The following is a 26,092-nucleotide window of genomic DNA, read 5'->3' on the forward strand; positions in this document are numbered from 1 at the left end:
AAAGAGAAAAGTTTCCACATTACCGCTACTGATCTCTTATTCACAAAACAGGATTTTTCTCCCTTTACCAAAACAGGAAATGGTAGTAAAATGTATTGAGATCTCTTTCCAAGACATGATGTATTATATTAAGTAATGAATCATCATATGTAATTCCTCTAATTTAATATATTATATTCATAACTCTCTGTGACAGTAAACATTGTATCTATTGTTTCACTCTTAGATGTCTCTGGTCTAGCTGTTCGGATGCCTCTGGTTTTGACATAACTATTTTACCTCTAATTTCCTTATCTTTCATACTTGTGTGGGAACGGACGAATATTTCAGTTTCAATTTCTCTCAGTTTCTCATTTTTCCTGTCTTAAGTTCATTCTGTCCAGTTTCCACATGACTTTGTGACTTTTTAAAAAAGTTTGCAGGAAAATAGGCATGTGTATTTATGCAATATCCCTAATATACACATTTTAGTACACACTCTTGCCTAATACTGTATATACATGTTTTGCAAGCCGTTTTCTGTAAGACAATGCTTTCGTGCATTTTCCCACTAATACACACATTCTTGTGTGCATTCCTCCCTAATATACACATTTTATGTTTTTTTAAAAAAATTGGAGAACCGCATCACAAAAATCTGAGAAGTACTGAAGGAGAACTGCATTCCAGTTCATATATTGCTTTAGGAAGTACAAACTTAGTATGTTCTTATCAAAATGTGAACTGAATGAAATTCTCCCTCATGTTAGGTAATAAGCTTCAGGCCTTTTCTTCTTTTAATTACTTTGCACAGCAATGTATGCTAAATTAAGCAATTCACAGAATGTACAGACAGTGGCAGTCCTAGGGGGAAGGAAATCCTATTTTACAGCTACTTTCCTCCCAGTGACACAGGAAAGATTTGGACGATATTACCTCAAGAGGTTCGGTGTGGAAGGGTAATGGCTATTTGGAATAGGGTTCATATCTGTATACGAATGGGTCTGTTGGCCTGATTAAGCTGTGGGGCAGGTTTGCAGTGGTATTGGGGAATATATATTGTCTAAGTGAACTAAGGTTAATTAAGGCCCTGGGATCACAGTAGCAACTGTTCATAAATATCAATTATATCATCAAAGTTTAGGGCTTCTTCACATGGAGCTTTTGCAGGTCCTTTAGATGACGTCGTGAACGTCCAGGGTGCCTCCCGTACTAAATGACTTTTATTCCATTTTTAAAGAGATCAGAGACAATGAGCTATCAAATTACAGTGCTTTAGTTCAGCTTGAGTTTCCTCGTGAAAAGAGGAAAAATCACCATAAGACGAGTTAGACCAATGAAATGTATGGAAGACTCAGATAAGGGGGAAAAGGCGGGGAAGGAAGTGTGTGTAAAGGCAGTCTGTCATGATCCTGCATTTAAAATGGAAGCAGAAAGCCCCATTTTAAATGCGGGATTTTAGGCTTGTGTAGAGATGCTCTTAGCATTTGTTAAATGACCATGGCACCCATTTATGGAGCCACAAATTCTGTAGCTCTTATAGCTACAACTTTATGAGTGAGATAATGCCTTCCATTATAACATACTGCAGAGGGCTAATCAAATCTATGAATGTAGTGCATGATCTTTATACAGGCAAGGAAGATGGAATTAACTTTGTCGTACAGATCTCCAGTGATACTCTCTTACAAAGAAAGGTCACGTCAGCATTCAAAGTGCAGAATCACATGAAGGGCCAATGCAGAAATGGTTCAACTATGTAAGAACGTCTCTAGTAAGAATGGTTGTCAGGCTGTTAAGAATTCCACAACTTTCCTTTGACAAGCACTAGATAATTTTTTCATGTACCGCAGATATCTGATTAATAATGTATTACTAATCTTATCAAATAATTAAGTTAAAAATGAATGTCATTCTTTCATGTTAAAATCTTAAGATTTATGGAGAGTAAAGTATTATTCAGTGCACAAGAAATAGATCATTAAAAGGCGATTTGGATTGTGCCTGCAGTCTTTGAAATCATAAAATGCAAGACCTCAACAATGTAATAATTCTATGACTAATCAAAAAACCTTAACAATATTAACATTTCAAATACCATATAGAATATCGATTGGTTTAGACTTCTAGTAGGATCTTGTTTTGATACTTTGGTTTGAAAGAATACATTTTTTACTGAATTTTTAGCCTCATTATCGTAATGAGTTACCTTGTGAGGCAGGAAATTATTACTGTAAAGGAAGTCCAAAGAATGAGAGTATATATTGTTTCCTTGTTCATAGAAAATATAGTTCTGTCATTGTGTGGATGGAGTGGGACAGGGAAGGACACAATGGCAACATCGTGGTCTTGAGCTAGTCTTCAAAATTTGATTGCCTGGGTTCAGGACTGTAGAGCTACAATTTATTAAAGGGAAGACAGAACTGCATTTAAAACATATCCTAAGTTCTAAGTGCATTGCGAGAAAACAAACATTCATATGAAAACAATGCAAAGTCAGAAATATTTTAATGAAAGAATGTCATGTCTTGTAGTGATGGTTTTTAAGAGAAAGACATAAGACACTTTATTTGGAGATTGCCTTGATCAAACTGACATCACAACAGCACATTGAAAGTAACACATATTGGATGCTGGGCAAAATAGATCAAATGTGATCTACACTGTTTCTACTAGTGAGGGCTTCTACTTGTTAATAAATGAAGTCTCTGAAAGACAGAAAGAGATGCTGTGACTCCATAGTAATAAGCCATTAGGCCATCCCATTGTATGGCCCTCTCAATTCCAGTACCTTTCAATAACTCAGGGCACTTCAGTTCTCTCCATTCTGATCTCTAATTCTGCATCAGTTCAACCATCCTTTTCTTCCACCAAACAGAGTAACATTTTCTCTGTGTTTATTTACAATAAGATTATTTTCTCTAAAATAATGTTCTGGATTTAATGAATCATATAACTACACTTCCAAAAAAAGTTAGGACTCATATTCAATCAATCAATCTTGGAACAGTTAAATATCACTTAAGAAAAAAGAGCATCATAAGGAAGGCAAAAAACATGCAAACCCAACGGCCCATCAAGATTACATTTTTAAAAAATCCTTACCAGCTCCCAGAAAGAGTAAACTGGAACTCAGGATATCCTATCCCTATAATGGGTGGGGTGTAGTGCTTACCTTCTCCAGGGCTGAGAACCAGGCCTTTTCATGCCTCTTTCCTGCTTCTCACAGTAAGTATTTCAAGACCCTGCACAGCCGAAGGACTCGCTAAAATTTCAGGCAACAAATAGCAAATAACTGAGGCTGTACAAGTGCAGGGCCTTCAGAATAGCTTCTTTCTATCCTCTAGCAATCACCTCCTTCCTCACAGGCTTTGCCATAGATGGGTGGGATGGGACTCTTAACTACAGCCAAATTTCAAGTACGTACATACTGAAAAGCTAAGAAATGCCCCAACACAGGGCCAGTTTGATAAACTAAGGGTTATCCCAACAATGGAGGTAATTCCTTCCCAGACCAAGGGCATTTTGACAAATCTTTTTCTAATGATTTTCTAAAATTCTGCTATCTTTAGCAAAACTCTTCAGAAGTCCATGAAAAACAGTTTTTAGTTACACCAACTCTAAACAAGAGATATACTGTATGCCCAAGTAGAGAAGAACATTCAAAGCAGAGCTCAGAATACATGGGCAAGGAAGGAGACTGCTAACCCTTCCCTTTTGCAATGGCCCTATAACTACTATTTTTAGAAGAATTTCGGGGGGGGGCATGATTTGCCTAAATTTTGTGGAAGTCAGGGGGTGGAGCTTGTGGATTTCATCAAGGCCCCTTCTTAATGAGACTGAGGCCAAAAGTGGCTAGGTATCCTACTTTACAGAGGACTGTCCTCTATTTGAAGGTATCCTTTATTTGATGGGCTGTCCAGTCCAGTTCTAGCTTAAAGGAGAGAAAACAGGGGCCTTGACAATCCCCATCTACACTTAGCACCTGGTTGGCAGAAAGAGTAGGCACACACTTAGGGACATTGGAGAAATCCGCAACAGAATCAAATGAATTCAGATTTCTATGCATCTACCAGCGGATTCCACAGTGGACTGGATTTTTCTGAGTTGCATGGATTCCATGGACTGACTTGCAGACCTTTAAAAAAAAAAATAAACTTCTTGGAATTTTACGCAAATTTAGTCACAGAAAAATACATTTAAAAAAAAAAAAAACACCAGCCAAAAATGTGCATTTCTCCCATTGGCCTACGTATGAAAATGTGCATTTTGGGGGGGGATTTGAACATTTTGGGGAGGATTTGCACATTTTGGAGAGGGGGGTTCATGTATTTGGGGGGATTGGCACAGTTGTGCAAATGTAGGGATGTACGAAAGTCACTTACCTGTTCGCGGATTATGTTGATGGTGGGGGGAGGTGTTCCGTCCCTCCCCCCGGAATCCTCACCAGGGGGGAGGCGCTCCGTTCCTCCCCCCAGAATCCTCCGCGGCTGGCTGTGCTCCGCGGCAGCTCTGCGGAGCAGCCGGCCAGGCCCAGCCAGGCCAGAGCCGTCCGCAGCCGGATTTCTGGCCGCGGAGGGCTCTGGGTAAAACAAAAACAAAAAAAACCTCGTACGTAAATGGTGGCAGCTATGGTCTCCGCCATTTGCGTTCCTTATTTTTGCCCTCTTAATCTACATAAATTTTTACGTAGACTATGATGGCGAAAATAAAGGGGAATGCAAATAGCGTAGCTATTTTAAAAAAGATTTACGTAGGCTAAAACGGGGAATCAAAAAGGGATGCAAATAGCGCCCGCTATGCTCTTTGTGTTCCCCTTTATTTTTGCCATCATAGTCTACGTAAATATTTATGTAGATTAAAAGGGCAAAAATAAGGAATGCAAATGGTGGCGGCCATAGCCGCCGCCATTTGCGTACGCGGTGTTTTTTTTTTAAACCCACCCAGCCATGATAAGCTATGTAAAGATTTACGTAGCCTATCATGTCATGTTTTTTTTTATTAAACCTAGTCAGGATAGGCTACGTAAATCTTTATGTAGCCTATCACATCTTTCTTTTTCTTTTTCTTTCCTTTTTTTACAAGAGTGGAAATGGCAGTGGCGGCAGCCGGTCGGAAGACCAGCCGCCGCCGCCGCTGCCGGAGCCGCCGCCGCCTGGAAGATCCGCCCCAGGTGAGTCTCGTCCCAGGGGGGATCCATGGGGGGGTGGCAGGCCATTCCGTCACGGAGTTCGGGGGGCCGAATGCACTGGCATTCAGCCTCACCGTGATCCGTGGCGGAATTCTCTGCCATCCCTATGCAAATGTGAATCTGCACAAATTTAGACATTGGGGGAAAATCCAATTCTGCCCATTATTAGACATAGGGATGGTAATCAGGCAAGCTGCCACGTTCTGTACCAGCTGCAGCTTCTGAACCGTCTTCAAAGGTAACCCCAGGTAGAGCGCATTATACTAGTCTAAACGAGGGGAGACCAGGGCATATACTACCGATGGGAGCAGATGGTCAGGAAGGTAGGGGCACAGCCTAGCAGATGGAGTTGGTACAACAGTATCAAAAGCCACTGAGAGGTCAAGGAGAACAAGTAAGGAGCATTCGCCCCTATCCAGAGCCCTCCTCATATCATCCACCAAGGCGACCAAGGCTGTTTCTGTCCCATGCCCAGGCCTGAAGCCCAACTGAAATGGATCTAGATAATCAGCTTCTTCGAAATGTGCCTTCAACTACATGGCCACCACCCACTCAATCACCTTGCCCTAAAATAGCAGATTTGAGACTGTGCAAAAGTTGTTCAGAACTTGGGGATCCAAGGAGGGCTTTTTTAAGAGCGATCTTATCACTGCCTCCTTGAGAGGTGATGGCATCACTCCCTCCTCAAGGGAGGTGTTTACCACCACCCTGATCCCCTCACCCAGCCTCTCTCTGCAGTTCATAATGAGCCAAGATGGGCAAGGATCAAGTAAGCAGGTGGTCGGCCTTACAGATGAAAGCACCTTGTCCACTTCATCAGAAGGAAGAAGCTGGAACCAATCCCACAAAACTGGTTTGCCATAGACCACCTCTTGCTCACTAACTGTATCCACAGTGCATGGAATAACACTCCTAATCCAATGAATTTTATCTGCGAAGTGCCTTGCCGAGGCCTTAGAATGCTCCAGTGGTTCTGGATAGGGATGGCGGAGAATTCTGCCACGGATTTCAGTGAGGCTGAATGCACTGGCATTAGGGCCCCCAAAATCCATGGCGGAACGACCTGCCCCCCCGCCCCCCCTTGCGGATCCCCCCCGGGATGAGACTTACCTGGGGCGGATGTTCCAGATGGCAACTTTGGCGGGTCCCCTCGTCCTGGGGGGACTTTCCAGCGGCGGCTTCGGTGGCAGCGGTGGCTGGTCTTCCGACCGGCTGCCACGGCTGCCATTTGCAGTCTGGTCTCTTTTTTTTTTTTTTACCCAGACTTGATAGGCTATGTAAAGACTTACGTAGCCTATCACATCTGGGTAAAAAAAAAAGAAGCGTACACAAATGGCAGCGGCTACGGTGCCCGCCATTTGCGTTCCTTATTTTTCTCCGTTTTAGTCTACGTAAATATTTACGTAGACTAAAATGGCGAAAAATAAGGAATGCAAATGGCGGCCGTCGTAGCTGCCGCCATTTGCATATGAGTTTTTTTTTTACTTTGCCGTGATAGGCTATGTAAATATTTACGTAGCCTATCACGGTTAAATACAGGGACGCAAACAGTGGCGGCTACAGCAGCCACCATTTGCGTCCCTGCTGCCCAGCAGCTGGATGTCTGGCTGCGGGTGGAGCCGGCCAGCAGTTCCGTGGAATCCCTGCAGAGTGGATCCAGCCGGGCAGGACTCTGGGGGGAGGAACGGAGTGCCTCTCCCCCCATCAAGGATTCCGGGAGGAGGGACAGAGTGCCTCGCCCCCACTGCGAAGCAGATCTGTGAAACGGTAAGTGACTTTCATTTACAATATTCCTTTTTTGCTGCCTTCACCACCACATGATGGGCTGAAGATATAGCTCTAGCCCGTGTCCGATCGTCTTTGGAGCGAGACTTCCACCACCGGTGCTCTAGCCATCTCACCTCCTGTTTCAGAGCTCGTAACTGCAGATTGAACCATGGTGCAGTCCAAGCCCTGTTCAGGAGGAGAGGGCATTTCGGAGCCACCCAATCTTATACCCCAGTGATTGCGGCATTCCAGCCACCCACCAGGGTCTTGACCAAGTGGTCGTTGGCATGCTCCAGAGAATCCCCAAGTGCATTCAAGTTCCCTGCAGAGGGGTTGTGATACCGAGAAGTCCAACGTCACCAGATAGTGATCTGACCATGACAAGGGGGTGGTGGATATACCCCCGACTTCTCGATCACTTCCCGCTTCGCCAGAACAAACACAAGGTCTAGTGCATGACCAGCTACATGGGTGGGCCCAGTTGGAATAGGGTGCAGCTCCCAGGAAGCCATGGTCTCCATGAAGTCCTGAGGTGCCCCCGTGAGGATGGCCTCTGAATGTACATTGAAGTCCCCCAACACCAATAAGCTACGGGACTGCACACGCACATCAGAGACCACCTCAAGCACCTCGGCCAGGGAGTCAGTCGTGCAGCGGGGTGGATGGTACAGAAGCAGAATCCCAAGACTGCCCTTCGGTCCCAACCTCCAATACATGCACTCAGCAACCTTGGTCTCCTGGAGAGGGGGTCTGATGAAGACCAAGGACTCTCGGTAGATAATAGCCACTCCCCTCCCCGATCCCCAGCCCTTGTCTGCTGTGCATACGAAAATCCAGCTGGACACATGGCCACCAGAGTTGGAGCAGTGGCCTCAGCCAGCCAGGTCTCTGTAATACATGCCAGGTCTGCACCCTCATCCAGGATCATGTCATAGATGAGGAATGTTTTCTGGGTAACAGAGCTGGCATTGCAGAGCAGCAAACGAAGGCCAGAAGATAGAGTCATGCCTCCCCCAGCCATCCTTTGGCTCTGGACAGGCCTGGAGCAGGGGACAGATATTACTCATCTCTTCCTTGTTCCCCTTACCTGGCACAGCCTGCCCCAGCACTCCGCCAGCACCTGCTGCCCAGCCTCGGTATGTTCTGGCCCCCAACACTCCCCGCACTGCCTCTGTCAGGTGAACACAGGCCCCCTCACTCCCACCTATCAGGCAGGCTACCCACCCCTAAAAACACAACAGAATCCCTCCCAAAACCACCCCCACCAACAATTAAAAATACATTTTTTAAAAAATAAAAAATACATCCCCTTTAAAAATACCACCAGGCGGGAATCCACAGTGGTGGTGGCAGCTGGGGCATACCCCCTTCCTCTCATGGCGGTAACTTCTACAAGCCATGGCTCTCCCAGGACACCTCAGCCAGCCAGCTTATATAGCCCCTCCAGGAGGGGGCATAGCACAGCTGGCTCAGTACCTGGGGGCCTGGTGCTGCAGGGGGTTGCGGTCTGCCTGGCAGAAGTCCACAAGGAAGCACTGGTGTTGGTGGCGGCGGCAGGCACAGCAGCAGCAGGCACAGCAGTGATGCATAAGTACCCACACAACTCACAACATTTAAAGTCAAATACCGCACAACACAATATTTAATGCCAAATAAAGGTAGAAGGATGGCTGAATGTTGAGAAATCAGAGGGAGACCCAGACTGGCTTCAAGAAGCAGGCGCTATCCTTTCTTTCCACAAGGGTTTTAAAACTGAACAGATGGTCTGTGCATGGATATGTATAGCTCAGAGACTGCTGTGAAAATAATAAGAAACCTGTATGCCTAATGGGCTGTTTGTTAACAGAGGTGCAAGCAACGAACATACTAGACAGGTATAATGCTGAGAAGAGGATTGTATATCACTGATATGGTTCCTCTTAGCAACTTGTGCTATTAAATTTTTACTGTATTTCCATTTAATGTTTAGCAATATTTCACCACATCATGCCACTAAGCTGGAATTTCACTTATACCTGGCAATAGCTTATGTTTCAAAAACATTGAAGGTGTAGTAACAAGATGCACACATTTCTGGTTCTTGGATTTATAAAGCAAGCCTTTAAGGTCATATGGCAGCATTTGTCTTCACACCTGTGGTGCAAGACTAAAAATGTTTGATGCACTGTGTCCTATTATGTCTGCTTCTGTCAACTTGTCGCATCCTGAAGATCACAATAATATGATGTGATGTGGGCTGTGACACATCAGTGACACTTAAAAATGCTTTCACACTCAATAATTGTCAGAGATGGAGTGGAAGGGTTGCCTTTCCTGATTTTCTCCTGTCAAGCTTTTGCTACATGACTAATGATATGTAATGTAATGTTAAATACAGGAAATAATGTATATAATAGAGTAGCAATTAAAGTGTGGTTAGGAGTGTGTAGGGATGTACGAATCCTACTCACCCGTCCGTTCCAGGGCATCGGCAGTGGGGGGAGGCACTCCATCCCTCCCCCCGGAATCCTCCCCGGACCGACTCTGCTCCACAGTGGCTCTGTGGAGCATTTGCGTGGCTGCCTTTACCATGATAGGCTATGTAAATACTTACGTAGCCTATCACAGCAAAGAGCAGGGGTGCAAATGGCGTAGCGGCCACCATTTGAGTCCCTGCTCTTTGCCGTGATAGGCTATGTAAATACTTATGTAGCCTTTCATGGCTGACTGCAAGCACTCAAATGGTGGCGGCTATGATGGCTGCCATTAGCGGCCGCAGCAGCCCGGCAGTGGCTGGCCAAGAGACCAGCTAGAGCTGCCACCACCGGAGCCACCGCTGCCACCACATCCGCCTCCAGGTAAACTCCATCCCAGGGGGATTCCGCAGGGTGGCGGGGGGGGAGGCCTTTCCACCACAGATTTAGAATCCTTTAGAATCTGGCCTCACTGGAGTCTGTGGCGGAATTCTCTGACATCCCTAGGAGTGTGCTGAATGGGGAATGGAGGAAACTAGATCTACAAAATTGGGGAAATATTTCAATAGATTAGGGATGTCAGAGAATTCTGCCATGGATCTCCGTGAGGCTGAATGCACTGGCATTCCAAAATCCATGGCGGAATGAAGCCCCCCTGCCCCCCCACCCTGCAAAAGGTGCGCAAAATGGGACACCTATCTGCTGCCATTCGCGCTGCTTTGTGAATGGTGGCCATGTCCGCAGCTGCCATTCGCTTCTTCATTATAGCCATGATAGGCTACATAAATACTTACGTAGCCTATCACGGCTCACACAGGGACGCCATTTGCATCCCTGCAGAAGCCGTGATAGGCTGTGTAAGTAATTACATAGCCTATCACGGCAAAAAAAAGGGAACACAAATGGCGGCGGCTAAGGTGGCTGCCATTTGCGTTCCCTTTTTTTTTTTTGCTGTGATAGGCTACGTAAATATTTATGTAGACTATCACGGCAAAATACAGGAACGGAAATGGCGGTGGCTACGGCCGCTGCCATTTGTGTCCCTGTGCAGGCTGCCCAGCGGCCGGATGTCTGACTGTGGGTGGCCCCGGCCGGCGGCTCCGTGGAATCACCATGGAGTGGAGCAGGCTGGAGAGAATTTCGGGGGGAGGGACGGAGCGCCTCCCCCCCACCGCGAATGTCACCCTTCTAAAAGGTAAGTGACTTTTGTACATACCTACAATAGATGAAGATAACAATAGATTCCACAACCATGGCTAGGCTGTGGCCATGTGTCCTACTTTACAGAAGAGATTCCTCAATTTGGATGATTGTCCAGTCCAAATACAGTTTATACATAAATAACCTGAAGAAGGGAGAACAGGGGCCTTGAAATTGACCATCAACATCAGCTTGACAGCAGACTGAGTACTCGGGTCACAGTTTTCAACTTTAGTGAGATGTAGTGTATTTTCATTTAAATTATAGTAATTATGTGTAAACTTGAATTTTATACACACACGCGCACACACACACACACACACCATAAATACATGCAAATTTATGACATGTTTGGTGATTACACCAAATTATTTATGATGATGAAAACAAAAAGGGATTACAAAGAGCTTCAAAGGGATCTCTCCAAACTGGAAGAATAGGAAGTAAAATGGTAAATGAAGTACAATGTAAGCAAGTATATATGATGCATCTTGGGGCAAAAAAATTCCAAGCTTCACATATATGCTAATGGATCCAAGCTGGTGGTCACACACTGAGAAAGAGATCTTGGGATTGTGATGCGTAGCTTGATGAAAGTGTTAACCCAGTGTACAGCTGCTTTGCTAGAGGAAAATTCAATATTGGGCATAATTAGAAAAGGAAATGAAAATAAAACTGCCAATATCATACTGCCCTTATTCAAATCTATGATGTGGCTATACTTGGAATACTGTGAAAAGTGCTGGTCACTGTACCTCAAAAAGGATACAGTAGAGTTGGGACAAGTTCAGAAAAAGGAAACCAAAATTATCAAGGAGCTGCCTGCAGCAACTCCCCTATGAGGAAAGGTGAGAATGTCTGGGAATACCTAATTTAGAACAAAGGCAAGTAAGGAGATCCATGGTAGAGATGTACAAAGTCATGCATGGTGTGGAGATGCATAATGTATAATGCTATCCTGCAGGACGGCCGCCATTCACAAAGTGCAGCACTTTAACAGCATCATCATTTAGGATTTTAAATAGCTCAGCCAGAATACTGTCATCTCCACTAGCTTTGTTGTTAGTAATGCTTGCTAAGGCCCACTTGACTTCACTCTCCGGCTCAACATCAGTGACTGCACTATCATGGCTATCAGGGACATTCAGTTCTTTCCTGTATAGTTCTCCTGTGTATTCTTGCCACCTCTTCTTAATCTCATCTGCTTCTGTTAGGTCCCTGCCTTCTTCATCCTTTATCATGCCTGTCTTTGCACAAAACGTTCCCTTGAGATCTCCGATTTTCTTGAAGACATCTCTCGTCTTTCCTATTCTGTTGTTTTCCTCGATTTTTTGCATTGTTCATTTAAGAAGACCTTCTTGTCTCTCCTTGCTATTCTCTGGAACTCTGCAGTCAGTTGGATATATCTTCCCCTTTCTCCCTTCCTTTTCGCTTCCCTTCTTTCCAAAGCTACTTGTAAAGCCTCATCAGACAGCCACTTGGCTTTCTTGCATTTCTTTTTCTTTGGGATGGATTGAGTTGCTGCCTCCTGAACAATCTTATGGACTTCCGTCCATAGTTCCTCAGGCACTCTGTCTATCAGGTCTAATCCCTGAAATCTATTCCTCACCTCCACTGTATATTCAGAAGGAATATGATTTAGGTCATACCTGAATGGTTTAGTGGTTTTCCTGACGTTCTTCAATTTAAGCCGAAATTTTGCAACAAGCAGCTCATGATCTGAGCCACAGTCAGCTCCAGGTCTTGTTTTGACTGACTGTGTAGAGCTTCTCCATCTTTGGCTGCAAAGGACATAATCAATCTGATTTCGATATTGACCATCTGGTGATGTTCATGTGTAGAGTCGCCTCTTGTGCTGTTGGAAAAGAGTGTTTTCTATGATCAGCGTGTTCTCTTGGCAAAACTCTATTAGCCTTTGTCCTGCTTCATTTTGTACACCAAGGCCATGCTTGCCTGTTATCCCGGTGATTTCTTGACTTCCTCCTTTGGCATTCCAATCCCCTATGATGAAGAGGACATCTTGTTTTGGTGTTAGTTCTAGAAGGTGTTGTAGGTCTTCATAGAACCGATCAACCTCAGCTTCTTCAGCCTCAGTGGTTGGGGCATAGACTTGAATTACTGTGATGTTGAATGGTTTGCCTTGGATTCGTACTGAAATCATTGTATCATTTTTGAGATTGTACCCCCGTACTGCTTTTCCCACCCTTTTGTTGACTATGAGTGCTACTCCATTTCTTCTAAGGGATTCTTGCCCACAAGAATCCCTTAGTAGATATATATCCACAGTAGTAGATACAATGATCACCTGAATTAAATTTGCCCATGCTTGTCCATTTTAGTTCACTGATTCCCAAGATGTCAATGTTCAATCTAGCCATCTCATGTTTGACCACCTCCAGCTTACCTTGATTCATTGATCTTGCATTCCAGGTTCCTAAACAATATTGTTCTTTACAGCATCGGATTTTCTTTTCACCACCAGACACATCCACAGCTGAGTGTCCTTTCGGCTTTGGCCCAGCCGCTTCACTCTTTCTGGCACTACTTGGAAATACCCTCTGCTCTTCCCCAGTAGTATATTGGACACCTTCCAACTGAGGGGCTCATCTTATTTATTTATTTATTTATTTATTTATTTATTATTAAATTTATTAATCGCCCATCTGGCTGGTCACCCAGCCACTCTGGGCGATGTACAACATACAACAAAAACAGTTTAAAACAATAAAATTCTACAATAATTTTTTTTTCTAAAATACCCTAACCCACCCCAAATGCCTGCCTGAACAACCATGTTTTTAATGCATGGCAGAAGCTCATTAAAGAGGGGGCATGACAGAGTTCCCTAGGGAGGGAGTTCCACAGAGTGGGGGCCACCACAGAAAAGGCCCTCTCCCTCATCCCCACCAGTCTAGCTGTCCTGGTTGATGGGACAGAGAGAAGGCCATCTGAGGCTGATCTTTTTAAGCAGCCTGCCTGGTGCTGCTGGAGGCGCTCCTTAAGATAGGCTGGGCCGGAACCATATAGGGTTTTAAAGGTCAAAACCAACACCTTGAATTTGTCCCAGAAAACAACTGGTAATCAGTGCAACTCCTTCAGCACTGGAGTGATGTGATCTTGCCGGCGGCTGCCTTTAATCAGGTGAGCCGCTGCGTTCTGTACCAGCTGCAGTTTCCGAACCGTCTTCAAGGGTAACCCCATGTAGAGCACATTACAGTAGTCTAAATGAGAGGAGACCAGGGCATGTACTACTGATGGGAGCAGATGGTCAGGAAGGAAGGGGCGCAGCCGCCATATCAGATGGAGTTGATACAGCGCTGTCCGGCTCACAGCTGACACCTGAGCCTCCATGGACAGCTGAGAGTCCAAAATGACCCCCAGGCTGCAGAGCTGGTCTTTCAAGGGTAGCCATACCCCATTCAACACCAGGTCAACATCTCCTAGCCTCCTCTTGTCTCCCACCAAAAGTACCTCGGTCTTGTCAGGGTTCAGCTTCAGCTTATTCCTCCCCATCCAGCCACTCACCGTCTCCAGACATTTGGACAGGGATTCTACGGCCAACCTTGGTGAAGATTTGAATGAGAGGTAGAGCTGCGTGTCATCTGCATATTGATGACACTGCATCCCAAACCTCCTGATGATAGCCCCCAGCGGCTTCACAAAGATGTTAAATAGCATCGGGGAGAGGATGGAACCCTGTGGCACCCCACAAGTAAGTGGCCACGGGCCCGAAACCTCCTCTCCCAATGCTACCCTCTGGTACCTGCCAGAGAGGAAGGACCGGAACCACCACAATACGATGTCTCCAATGCCCAACCCCTCCAGGCAGTCCAGGAGGATACCGTGGTCAACGGTATCAAAAGCCGCTGAGAGGTCGAGGAGAACAGGGAAGGAGCATTCACCCCTATCCAAAGCTCTCCTCATATCACCTACCAAGGCGACCAAGGCCGTTTCTGTCCCATGCCCAAGCCTGAAGCCCGACTGAAATGGGTCTAGATAATCAGTTTCTTCCAAGTGTGCCTTCAACTGCACCCCACCACCCACTCAATCACCTTGCCCAAAAATGGCAGATATGAGACTGGGCGAAAGTTGTTCAGAACTTGAGGATCCAAGGAGGGTTTCTTTAAGAGTGGTCTTATCACTGCCTCCTTGAGGGCTGATGGCATCACTCCCTCCTCAAGGGAGGCATTCACCACTGCCCTGATCCCCTCACCCAGTCTCTCTCTGCAGCCCATAATGAGCCAAGATGGGCAAGGATCAAGTAAGCAGGTGGTCGGCCGTACAGATGAAAGCACCTTGTCCACTTCATCAGGAGGAAGAAGCTGGAACCGATCCCACAAAAACGGTTTGCCACAGGCTGCCTCTTGCTCAGTAACTGTATCCACAGCATGCAGAGTAACACACCTAATCTGATCAATTTTATCTGCAAAGTGCTTTGCCAAGGCCTCACAGGAGGCCTTAGAATGTTCCAGTGGTTCCGGAGCCACATGACCGACCAGGCTCTGGACCCCTTGGAACAGCCTCCTGGGACAGCACTCTGCAGATGCGATAGAGGCAGCATAATATTCCTTTTTTGCTGCCTTCACCGCCATGTGATAGGCTGAAGATACAGCTCTAGCTCGTGTCTGATCATCTTTGAAGTGAGACTTCCGCCACCGGCGCTCTAGCCGTCTCACCTCCTGTTTCAGAGCTCGTAACCGCGGATTGAACCATGGTGCAGTCTGAGCTCTGTTCAGGGGGAGAGGGCATTTCGGAGTCACCTGATCTAATGCCCCAGTGATTGCGACATTCCAGCCACCCACCAGGGTCTCGACCGAGTGGCCGTTGGCGTGCCCCAGAGAATCCCCAAGCGTGTTCAGGAATCCATTTGGATCCATAAGACGCCTGGGGCTGACCATTTTAATGGGTCCTCCACCCCTGCGGAGGGGTTGTGGAACTGAGAAGTCCAACATCACCAGATAGTGATCTGACCATGACAAGGGGGTGGTGGATATACCCCCGACTTCCAGATCACTCCCCACTTCTCCAGAAACAAACACAAGGTCTAGTGCATGACTGGCTACATGGGTGGGCCCAGTTAGAATATGGTGCAGCTCCCAGGAGGCCATGGTCTCCATGAAGTCCCGAGGTGCTCCTGTGAGGATGGCCTCTGAGTGTACGTTGAAGTCCCCCAACACCAATAAGTTAGGGGACTGTACACGCACATCAGAGGCCACCTCAAGCACCTCGGCCAGGGAGTCAGTCGTGCAGCGGGGTAGACAGTACACGAGCAGAATCCCCAGCCTGCCCTTCGGGCCCAACCTCCAGTACATGCACTCAGCATCCTTGGTCTCCCAGAGAGGGAGTCTGGTGAAGACCAAGGACTCTCGGTAGATAACAGCCACTCCCCCTCCCCGATCCCCAGCCCTCGGCTGCTGTGCATACGAAAATCCAGCTGGACACATGGCTGCAAGGGTTGGAGCAGCAGCCTCGGCCAGCCAGGTCTCCGTAATAGACCTGCACCCTCATCCAGGATCATGTCATGGATGAGGGAGGTTGTCTGGGTAACAGACCTGGCATTGCAGCGCAGCAGACGAAGGCCAGAAGATAGAGTCACGCCTCCCCCAGCCATCCTTTGGCTCTGGACAGGCCCGGAGCAGGGGACAGATATTAAACATCTCTCCCTTGTTCCCCTTACCTGGCATGGTCTGCCCCTAGCGCTCCGCCAGTGCCTGCCGCCCAGCCTCGGTATGTTCTGGCCCCCAACACTCCCCCCACTGCCTCCATCAGGTGGACACATTCCCCCTCACTCCCGCCTATCAGACAGGCTACCCACCCCTAAAAAGACAACAAAATCCCCCAGAAAAAAACAAAACAAAACAAAAGCAATTAAAACTCTTCCAAGTATGCCACATAGCTGTATTCAACTATCAAAAAACCTGTTGGTTTAAAAAAACAGACTTAAGGCTTTCTCCTGTTGGCTCAAACTCCCCAAAGCCAACAGGAGATAGAATCTAAGGCTGATGTCTTAAGGCTGATGCCTTAACTGATGTACCCCATGATCAGCAATGATGTTGTGCAATGCCACCAATTGTGCTTGCTTACAGCCATGCACCAACATTTTTCCTTGGTCTTTCATTCTCAAATCCAGATGGGGAGTGCCTGGGACCAGCAGAAATACAGCGCCATGTTGTCCTGGTCCTGTCTTTCCTTATGAAGCATCTGAGCCTTACTGTATTGCTAGAGGAATCCTGCTGTAATAATATCAATTCCACTACATAACATCCATGTATAATAAATATATTGACAATGGGTTGGATCTAGCTTCAGGTGCATGCAAATAGGCTGGTAGAAACAGACTTTCCCACTTCCTTCTCCCCACAGCAGCCACACCAACCCCCTGAAAATTCTACATAGAGTGTCAGAGGACCCTGATGAATAGGGTAGGCTGAAGTGCAGCTGGGACGGGGTCGGGGAGGATCCCAAACATTCACTAGGAGTGCATGTCCTTTCAAGGAGGTGCCTCTGCTTGGTTTAGGGGGATCCTCCCTTTCCCTCCACCGTAGCTCACCCCATTCTGAAGAATCCCCCAACCCTCTGTTGCATTTTCAGGGGGTTGGAGGGGCTTCCATGGGGTGGAGGAAGTGGGGAAGTCTGTTTCCACCAGCCTATTTGCATGTGCCTAAACCTGGATGCAACCCATAATATTATATATCCTTCTACAGAGAGAATCTATCTTTGGTTATGATAGATATGATGGTTTATCAAACAGTTTATCTATCTTCTGTTGTTTTTAACACAGGTCATGTTAGCTGCCTCATTGGGCTCAGGCTCAAAAGATGGAACGTAAATATTTTCAATAAAATAAATACAGATATACATAATAAACACAGCACAAACTCTTGGACAGTGCACCATTGTGGAATCAGCCTTTCATTTCACACAGACACTCAGAAGCTGCAAGAATCCCAACATATATTCAAAATTAGTCTGGAAAAAGCTTAGGCTAAATCTTAGACTTCTGGAGAAGGGAGTACAATTGTTTCTTTGTTATGTCTTAGGACAGTAAGAAGGCCACTTGATTTGCTCTTACTATTGAAACCATGCCATATAGAAGTTACTACCAGACAGTGGTACAGCTAGAACAAATAAAAAGTGGAAAGGGCAAATGCGTAAAACAAGAAAATGCTAAGCAAACAACCACTCACCAACTCAAAAAGCAGCAGAAAAATACAATATCTCCACAAAGCGTATTAAAGGAGTTGAACACAGATAAGATGTACAAAAATGTACATTTTTGTACATCTTGTAATGTATGTTCAAACTCTTTTTAATGCGCATTCTGGAGATATTGTATTTTCCTGTTGTTTGAGTCAGTGAGTAGTACAGCTAGGCTGGACCATGAAGGCAAGGTCCAGGGGACCAAATGACCACCCAGAGAGTGGCAGGTGATTGGACCAGCAGCAAACAAGGCCAGTATCAGCACCTGGTCCAGCATGGGCATGTCAGGGCCCTTTGGGGCTGGTGTTGCTGTCCACAACATCCTTTCATTTTATTTTCAGAAAGATGTTCTAGTCGGGCAGCAGCTGGCCTGACTAGAGCCTACTTGTAAGATTTATTATCTTTTACTTGTAACATTTATTATTTTTTTTCCAACAGAAATTTATTATCTTTTTAATTCTAAAGTAAATGTGTTAGCATAAGGGCAGCAGAAGCAAACACTATTTTATTTCTGCAGTCATAATGCTGTTATGGTTTAAGTGAGTTTAAAATGCACAATTGCAAATGTTCAGAACATTTCTTTTTTTGTCAGAATTGGCAAAGAGTTCCTTCTTTGTTTTGCTCTAACATATAAGGAATGTAGAAGCAGTTGTAAAGCATGAAATGTGGGGCAGCGGGGGGGGGGAATGTTAGTTGTGTGCTTCACAACGGAAGTAATACACATGGTCATCTATTAAATCCAGGGTCTAACATTATCTAACTGTACCACTGCTCCCAGATAGCTAGTGTTAGTCAAGATTAGACTTTAGAGCTTGTAGCAACTGCAAGAGATGAAGGAGAATGCAGTTCTTGAAGTATATAATGACAGGAAGGAAGAACATTTGACCTGTGGAGTCTTAAGAAAAATATAAACCAAGCTTAACCCTCAAGTTCTCTATTACCACTTTCTTCTATCCTTCTTCCAGTGGCAGCTTAGCATTTAATACATACAGTGCAACACTATGCCCCTAGCATTGTATTATATGTGCTATGTTTCATTTATGTTTGCCATGTCTTTTATTTAAGGATACTTGTAAAAATATTTTTATAAATGTGGCGTGAGTCATCATTCATCTTTGTTATACAGACAGGTTACCAGTTACCTGGCAGCACCTACATGATTTATTGGGGAAAGGCTCTCGATGCCTGAGGCACCGGTTCTCTAAAACTTGTTTGAAGTGAAAGTGATCTCTTGCTTGTGACAGCCATGCACACTGTTTGGATTATTTAAAACACACACACACACACAAAAACAAATAAATATTCCTTGATTTAACACAAGGATCAGGGACCCCCATTCCTTCTCAACAAAACCACTACTTTTACAAACAAAATGAGAAACATAAATCCCGTATTATTGAAAACAAATTCTGTGATTTGATTTAAAATGTGCTTAAGGCGCTCTTTCTTTTCAAGGGGTAAATCGGTAGATTGAATTATTCTTCTGTTTCATTTTATTTTCACCTACTATTTTTATATATGTATTTGCCAATGTGTTGTGTATGTTTATATCTTTATCCATTCTGTGCCAGTCTTGATGAATTATGTATTGATGGATATTTGAGGTAGCAGGGTGACATTCATCAGCATATGAAATACTGCATGCTAAACATTTGTTTTGATATTGTGCATAATTTTAGTTGCCTGAAACATACTCTTACTTGGATTCCTACTTCTTTTTTGTTACAATTCAGGTTATGTTTTATGAATCATAGAACTGGAAAAGACACTGGACATAATCTTGAAGAGCAGTGGGGAAGAAGTCTTTGTATTAATGAAAATGTGCAAGCATACAGAGTGTGCACGCCTATACACAGCATGAGCTGGGGCGACATTCGCTGATGGAAATCCATGAAAATCGGAAGGAAAATGTGACTGACTGCCCAATTCCAACACGACTCAAGTCCTCCCTGGTGTTTTCCATCCAACCTAGGGGAAAAGTCTCTTGCTTCATAATACTGGGTAGGAGAGAGAGATCCTACTCCTTCTCTGAGTCCAAAAGGTGAGGGGGAAGATTAACCTTTCACTTCACACTGGGATTTTCAGACATTCAGAAGCAGCAAATATAATGTCCAGCGCTGCTGTGTCCTTTCAAAGCATGGCAGCAGTGAATGGCTTTGAGGGCACACACACAAGTAGCAATAGGAATCTGAGTTGCTTCCAGTTGTCTGTAATTCCCAGCACAATGGGGAGGGAATGCTGTCACCTTTCCCCAAGCCCAGTTTGATGCTGGGTGGGATGGTGCTTTTGCACCCAGCCCAGGAAGAAGGGGCCATCTGCAAGCATCCATAGCAGAGGACAGTGAGCAGAAAGGCATGGAGCAAGAAGTCCAGCTGCATCCCTGAGGCAGCTTCTTACTTTGCTTGGCTAGGCAACATTAACCATGCAATTTTAATCATGAAAGTTTATTTTATTTTGAAGCAGGGTTAACAAAATAAAGGTAATGAGGAGGAGGAGGAAGAGCATAATAATAAATCACAGCCACTAAAGAAACAAAGGAATTCATGAATTATAAATCTAAGTACGAGCTCAATTTCTAATGAAAGTCAAAATGAAAGTTCTACAATATATGAAAGGAGCGTGTACAGGTGTATGTCATTTTGTGTGTTTGTGCACAGTAATCCGAAAAGAATACAGGCAACTGCCTTTTGTTGGAAGTTTATCAAAAGTTTGAGGTGCCTCAGCACAGGAAATGAAAGGAAACCATGGTGCCACAATATCTTCATGTTAGGGTTCCTTGCTCTCTGCACTTGCTGGGGCTCAAAGAGCACTTGGGTGTCTGGAGCAGAGTATGGACTGTCTGGAGGCAGCAGTGGGGAGTCACAACAAACAAGAACCCACACAGCACTTTGAGAGTGACCAGCGCTGGCTGGGGAGGGGATGCAGGGTGGACAGAGTGAGTGGTTCGCTCAGCCGCCTTATGCTGGTGTGGGGTGGGGGCAGGAAGGCTCTTGGCTGGGCAGTGGAGTGGGGGGAAATGGAATCTCATTTCCCTTGATGCCTTGTACAGTTTGGATAGACACACACTGTGTTTGTGGAGAGAAATGTGCCCCACCCCGCATCCAGCTTGCCTGGCTGCAAGGGGGGGGCATTGAGGGCGGCTGGGAAGAGGAGACGTGCCTGGCAGCCATTGGCTGCTCAGCAGTGGGACCACCAGAGGTGGAAGGGGACAGAGAGGCCTGTTTTAGCCCTCCATGCCCCTCCTGAACGCCTCTTTGACATGTGACTGTGAAGAGGCTTGCACGTGTTCCCGCAGCCGAGAGAGAGGCGGCGGCCTTTTGGCACAAAGGAGCAGCTCCTGTGGCCTGACTAGGGGGAGGCGTCAGCCTGCATGATGGCCGCTTGAGCGGTGGTGAGGCATTGCTGCTGGAGAGTGCCTCCCAGCAAGGCAGCCACTTCTCGGCTTGGGTCTTGCCATGGCTGTGGCAGAAGCAGGAGCAGAGGCTCCCAGCGATTGTTTTGGGGCGGTGGGGCATCAATGGCACTCCTGCTGCCCACTCTCCAGCTGGGGCTGGGGCGTGCATGCCAGAACATGGGATCGAAGCCACGGATGCCATTGCAGCCACTTCAGTTCCTTTAGCATTCTTGGTTCCCCTGCCCCCCCCCCCCCCGCTTAAAGGAGCAGAGAAGGCAAGTCTCAGCTGGAGCTGAGTTTTGCTGGGGCTTGGTGGCCCAAGGTTTGGAGACTGGGTCCTGGGTCCTTTGAAGAGGGGCCATAGCTCAGTGTGATGAAGCACCTGCTTTGCATGCAGAAAGCCCCAGGTTTGATCCCCAGCTTCCCCAGGTAGGGTGAGGAAATAATCCTGCCTGAAACCTTGGAGAGCTGGTACCAACTCCTGCTGGTGGAGACTGGTAGCCCTGTGGAGTGAGGGTGGGGTTCTTTTAGTGGCACACCTCCTGGGCAGTCCCTCTATTCATTTTGCTGAGCAGAGGCTTTAACATGTGGTCTGAGTGTGTGATCTGAAGGAATGTGAGGCTTCTGCTTTTCTGAAGCTAAGCAGGGTTGGGTCTGGTCAGTATTTCAAGGCATGACCTCCTGAGAATCCCATATACAGTCAGGGCCAGAAATATTGGAACAAGGATAACTGTTTTGGCAGTTGGCCTCTGTACACCACCACATTGAAGTCGAAAGGAAACACACCCAGATGGGAGTGAAGTCAGGACTTCCAGCTGTAAATCAAGGGGTTTGACAAAAGTGGGGCACTAACCATTCAGGTGCGAAGAGAAAACTCTCTGGAAAAGACCCTGATGCTGGGAAAGACTGAAGGCAAAAGGAGAAGGGGACGGCAGAGGATGAGATGGCTAGATAGCATCACCGATGCAATGAATATGAACTTGAGCACACTCCGGGAGAGAGCGCAGGACAGGAAGGCCTGGCGTGCTATGGTCCATGGGGTCACGAAGAGTCGGACACGACTGAACGACTGAACAACAACAACAACAACCATTCAGGAAGGACAGCCAGTGGCATACACACACACCCATCATTGGTGGCTTATAAGTAATGGAACAAACCAACATCATATCAAACTTAAGGATCACCTTTAAAACCTGGAGGAAAATCCTTTGCAGTCAATGACTCCCTGAAATGAAATCTGGAACCCATGGACATGACCAAATGCTGAGTTTCCTCCCTCGAGATGCTTTGCCAGGCCTTCACTGCAGCTGCCTTCAGCTGTTGCTTGTTTGTGGGTCTTTCTGCCTTCAGTCTTGTCTTCAGTAAGTGAAAAGCATGCTCTATTGGGTGGAGATCAGGTGACTGACGTGGCCATTGAAGAACATCCCACTTCTTTGCCTTCAGAAACTCTTGGGTAGCTTTTGCTGTATGTTTTGGATCATTATCCATCTGCAAGATGAAGCGATGTCCTATCGATTTGGCAGCATTTGGCTGAATCTGAGCAGAAAGTATAGCCCTATACACTTCAGAATTCATCCTGTTGCTTTTATCAGCAGTCAGGTCATCAATAAACACCAGTGACCCAGCTCCATTGGCAGCCATACATGCCCATGCCATAACACTGCCTCCACTCCACCATGTTTGACAGATGATGTGGTATGCTTTGGATCATGAGCTGTTCCTTTCCTTCTCCATACTTTTCTCTTCTCATCATTCTGGTACAAGTTAATATTGGTTTCATCAGTCCAAAGAATGTTATTCCAGAACTGGGCAGGCTTTTTTAGGTGTTTGCTGGCAAAGGCTAATCTGGCCTGTCTGTTCTTGAGCGTTACCAGTAGTTTGCACCTTGTTGTGAAGCGTCTGTATTTACATCCATAAAGCTGTCTCTAGTAGATGTTGACAATGACATGCCTACCTCCTCAAGAGCATTCTTGACCTGGCTAGATGTTGTGAAAGGGTTCCTCTTCACCATGAGCAGAATTCTGTGGTCATCCACTTTAGTTGTCTTCTGTGGTCTTCCAGGCCTTTTGCTGTTGCTGAGCTTGTCCTTCTTTTTCAGGATGTTCCAAATTGTTGTGTTGGGCACTCCCAATGTTTTTGCTATCTCTCTGATGGGTTTATGTTTTTTCCTCAGCCTAATGATGGCCTCCTTCACTCACATGGACACCTCTTTGGACCTCATGTTAGGAGTTCCAGTGAACAGCTACCAAATTCAAATGTAACACTCAGAACCACCTCCAGGCCTTTTATCTGCTTGATTGGTCATGGGGTACCCAGGAAACAGGCCACACCTGGCCATGCAGCTTGCTTGTCAGCCATTCATTCCATTACTTATGAGCCACCAACGATGGGTGTGTGTGCATGCCACTGGCTGTCCTTCCTGAATGGTTAGTGCCCCACTTTTGTCACACCCCTTGAATTACAGCTGAAAGTCCTGAGTTTGCTCCCATCTGGGTGTGTTTCCTTTCAACTTCAATGTGGTGATGTACAGAGGCCAACTGTCAAAACAGTTATCCTTGTTCCAATATTTCTGGCCCTGACTGTAGATACATATGTACAGTATTTCCATTTTCTGTTTTGATTTGTGAGGGTATCAGGCAGCAGCAAGGCCTGAATTGAGAACCCCCTCCTTTTTGTTTGTGTATTCCATTACCTTTGTGATGGGCGGGCTGTCCTATAGGGCTAAGCCCCCTCTTTAAAAAGCTTCCACCGCGCATTAAAAATGTGGTTGTTCAGGCAGGCATTTGGGGTGGGTTTTTGGAGGTTCTGGAGGTGATAGACTCGACCTTGGGGGAGCTGGGGGTGGCGACGGCCAACAGGAAGCTCTGGCGTGGGCTGGTCCATGAAGTCACGAACAGTCGGAAGCGACTGAACGAATAAACAACAAAAGGGTATTTTTAGAAAATGATGTTTTTACTGTAGAATTCTGTTATTGTAAACTGTTCTATTATATACTTGTACATTGCCCAGAGTGGCTGGGTGACCAGCCAGGTAGGCAAATAATAAATTAAATAAATAAATAAGTCACCAATCATTTGTACAGGATGCCCCCAAGAAAGGGCAAGGGGGTAAGAAGGGGAAGGGCAAAGTACCCTGCCCACCGGCCAAACGGCCTTGGAGGAGGCATGATCCTTCCTCTGAAGATGAGGCCGAGCCAGACTTATCCTTAATTTTGGCTAGATTGGAGGTGGTGGAGAAAGACAAAGGGATTGTGCTGCCCCTTTGTCCATTTCGAATGTGGCGGGGGCCCCCGACCCAAACAAACTTGGAGACAGACCCAGTGTAGTTTATTACTTTCTGTTGCAGCATGCTTGGACATGATCAAAGCTTCCTCTAGCATGACTCAGCCACAGGTTATGGGACAGTTTCTTCTGCTGCTGTTGAAGGATCAAGCCATCCAGTGTCATCAGATCAAGCGTCTGGATCAGTGACATCTGCGCCGGCTTCAGAGCCCTCTATGTTAGCAATCCCAGACTCGGTGCTTGGATGCATTTCAGGCTTCTTCCAGCATGGCTCTGCCTTGGGTCTTGGGCCCAGTTCCTTCTGCAGCTCTTGAAGGATCAAGCCATCCTGTGTCATTAGTTTTATACTTACTAGGGATGTCAGAGAATTCTGCCACGGATCTCGGTGAGGCCGAATGCCAGTGCATTCGACCCCCCGAAATCCATGGCGGAACAAAGCCCCCCGCCCCCCCACCCCATGAAAGGCACACGAAATGGAGCACTTACCTGCTGTCGTTCACGCTGCTTTGCGAATGGCGGCCACGTCTGCGGCTGCCATTCGCTTCCTCATTATAGCCATGATAGGCTACATAAATAATTACATAGCCTATCATGGCTAACGCAGGGACGCCATTTGCATCCCTGTTGAGGCTGTGATAGGCTGCATAAGTATTTACATACCCTATCACGGCAAAAACAAACAACAACAGTGAACGCAAATGGCGGCGGCTACGGTGGCCGCCATTTGTGATCCCTTTTTTTGCCATTTTAGCCTAAGTAAAAATTTACATAGGCTATTACGGCAAAAAAAAAGGGGGGGGATGCAAATGGTGGCCATTATGCCATTTGCATTCCTTTTTTTTTTTTTGCCTAAATAGCCTATGTAAATATTTACATAGGCTAAAACGGCAAAATACAGGGACGCAAATGGCGGCGGCTACAGGAGCTGCCATTTGCATCCCTGCAGGCTGCCCAGCAGCCAGATGTCCGGCTGTGGGTGGCCCCGGCCAGCAGCTCCGCAGAATCTCTGTGGAGCGGAGCCAGCCTGAGAGAATTTCAGGGGGAGGGACGGAGCGCCTCCCCCCCACTGTGAATGTCACCCTTCGAAAAGGTAAGTGACTTTCGTACATCCCCAATATTTACCTAGTATTGTCAACTTCAGTGTTAGTACCTGCAGGATCAACTCTCCCTCCCCACACACAAACACACATCAGCCATCTCCCAGGTGTCTGCAGTGGCAGAACCATGCCAGGCTATTTATGCCATTGCCACAGTAACTCAGGATTGAGGTGAGAAGGGTCACGTTCTTTCATGACCTGGGACTAAGGCTGCCTGTGCTCCACCAGGGCACATATCATGGGGCAGTGGTATAGCAGGGGAGGATGTTCTCTGGCCCAATAGCACACTCCCACTCAACCTTAGGGAGGGAAGTCCTGTATGTTAAGGTTGATAAAAATGCAATTCCAACTGTCGGTACTATCACCTATGTGGTGCTATCTACCACCAGTTACCGGAGAAGTTACGGAGGGGTGAGGTGGAAATGTACTTCTCCCCATTTCTGTGAAGAAATATTGAAGAATAACACAGGCCAGAGGATGGTAGACAAGACAGGATGAGACACAATATGGTGTCCTACACAGGCTAC

The 26,092-nt window shown here is 46.2% G+C and overlaps 1 long non-coding RNA gene across 1 annotated transcript in view; it reads left to right on the top strand.

The window, feature by feature from the left end:
* Positions 1-20,413, top strand: part of LOC146344065 (uncharacterized) — a 37,820-nt gene extending 17,407 nt beyond the window's left edge. Inside the window, exon 3 of the long non-coding RNA XR_014792580.1 lies at positions 19,524-20,413. This is a non-coding gene — a long non-coding RNA (uncharacterized LOC146344065). The remainder of the gene's footprint in view (positions 1-19,523) is intronic.
* The last annotated feature ends 5,679 nt before the right edge of the window (positions 20,414-26,092 follow it).

This window comes from Heloderma suspectum, chromosome 5 (genome assembly GCF_057233095.1).
Source record: "Heloderma suspectum isolate Gila_16-S chromosome 5, 16-S_ref, whole genome shotgun sequence".
Lineage (NCBI taxonomy): Eukaryota > Metazoa > Chordata > Lepidosauria > Squamata > Helodermatidae > Heloderma > Heloderma suspectum.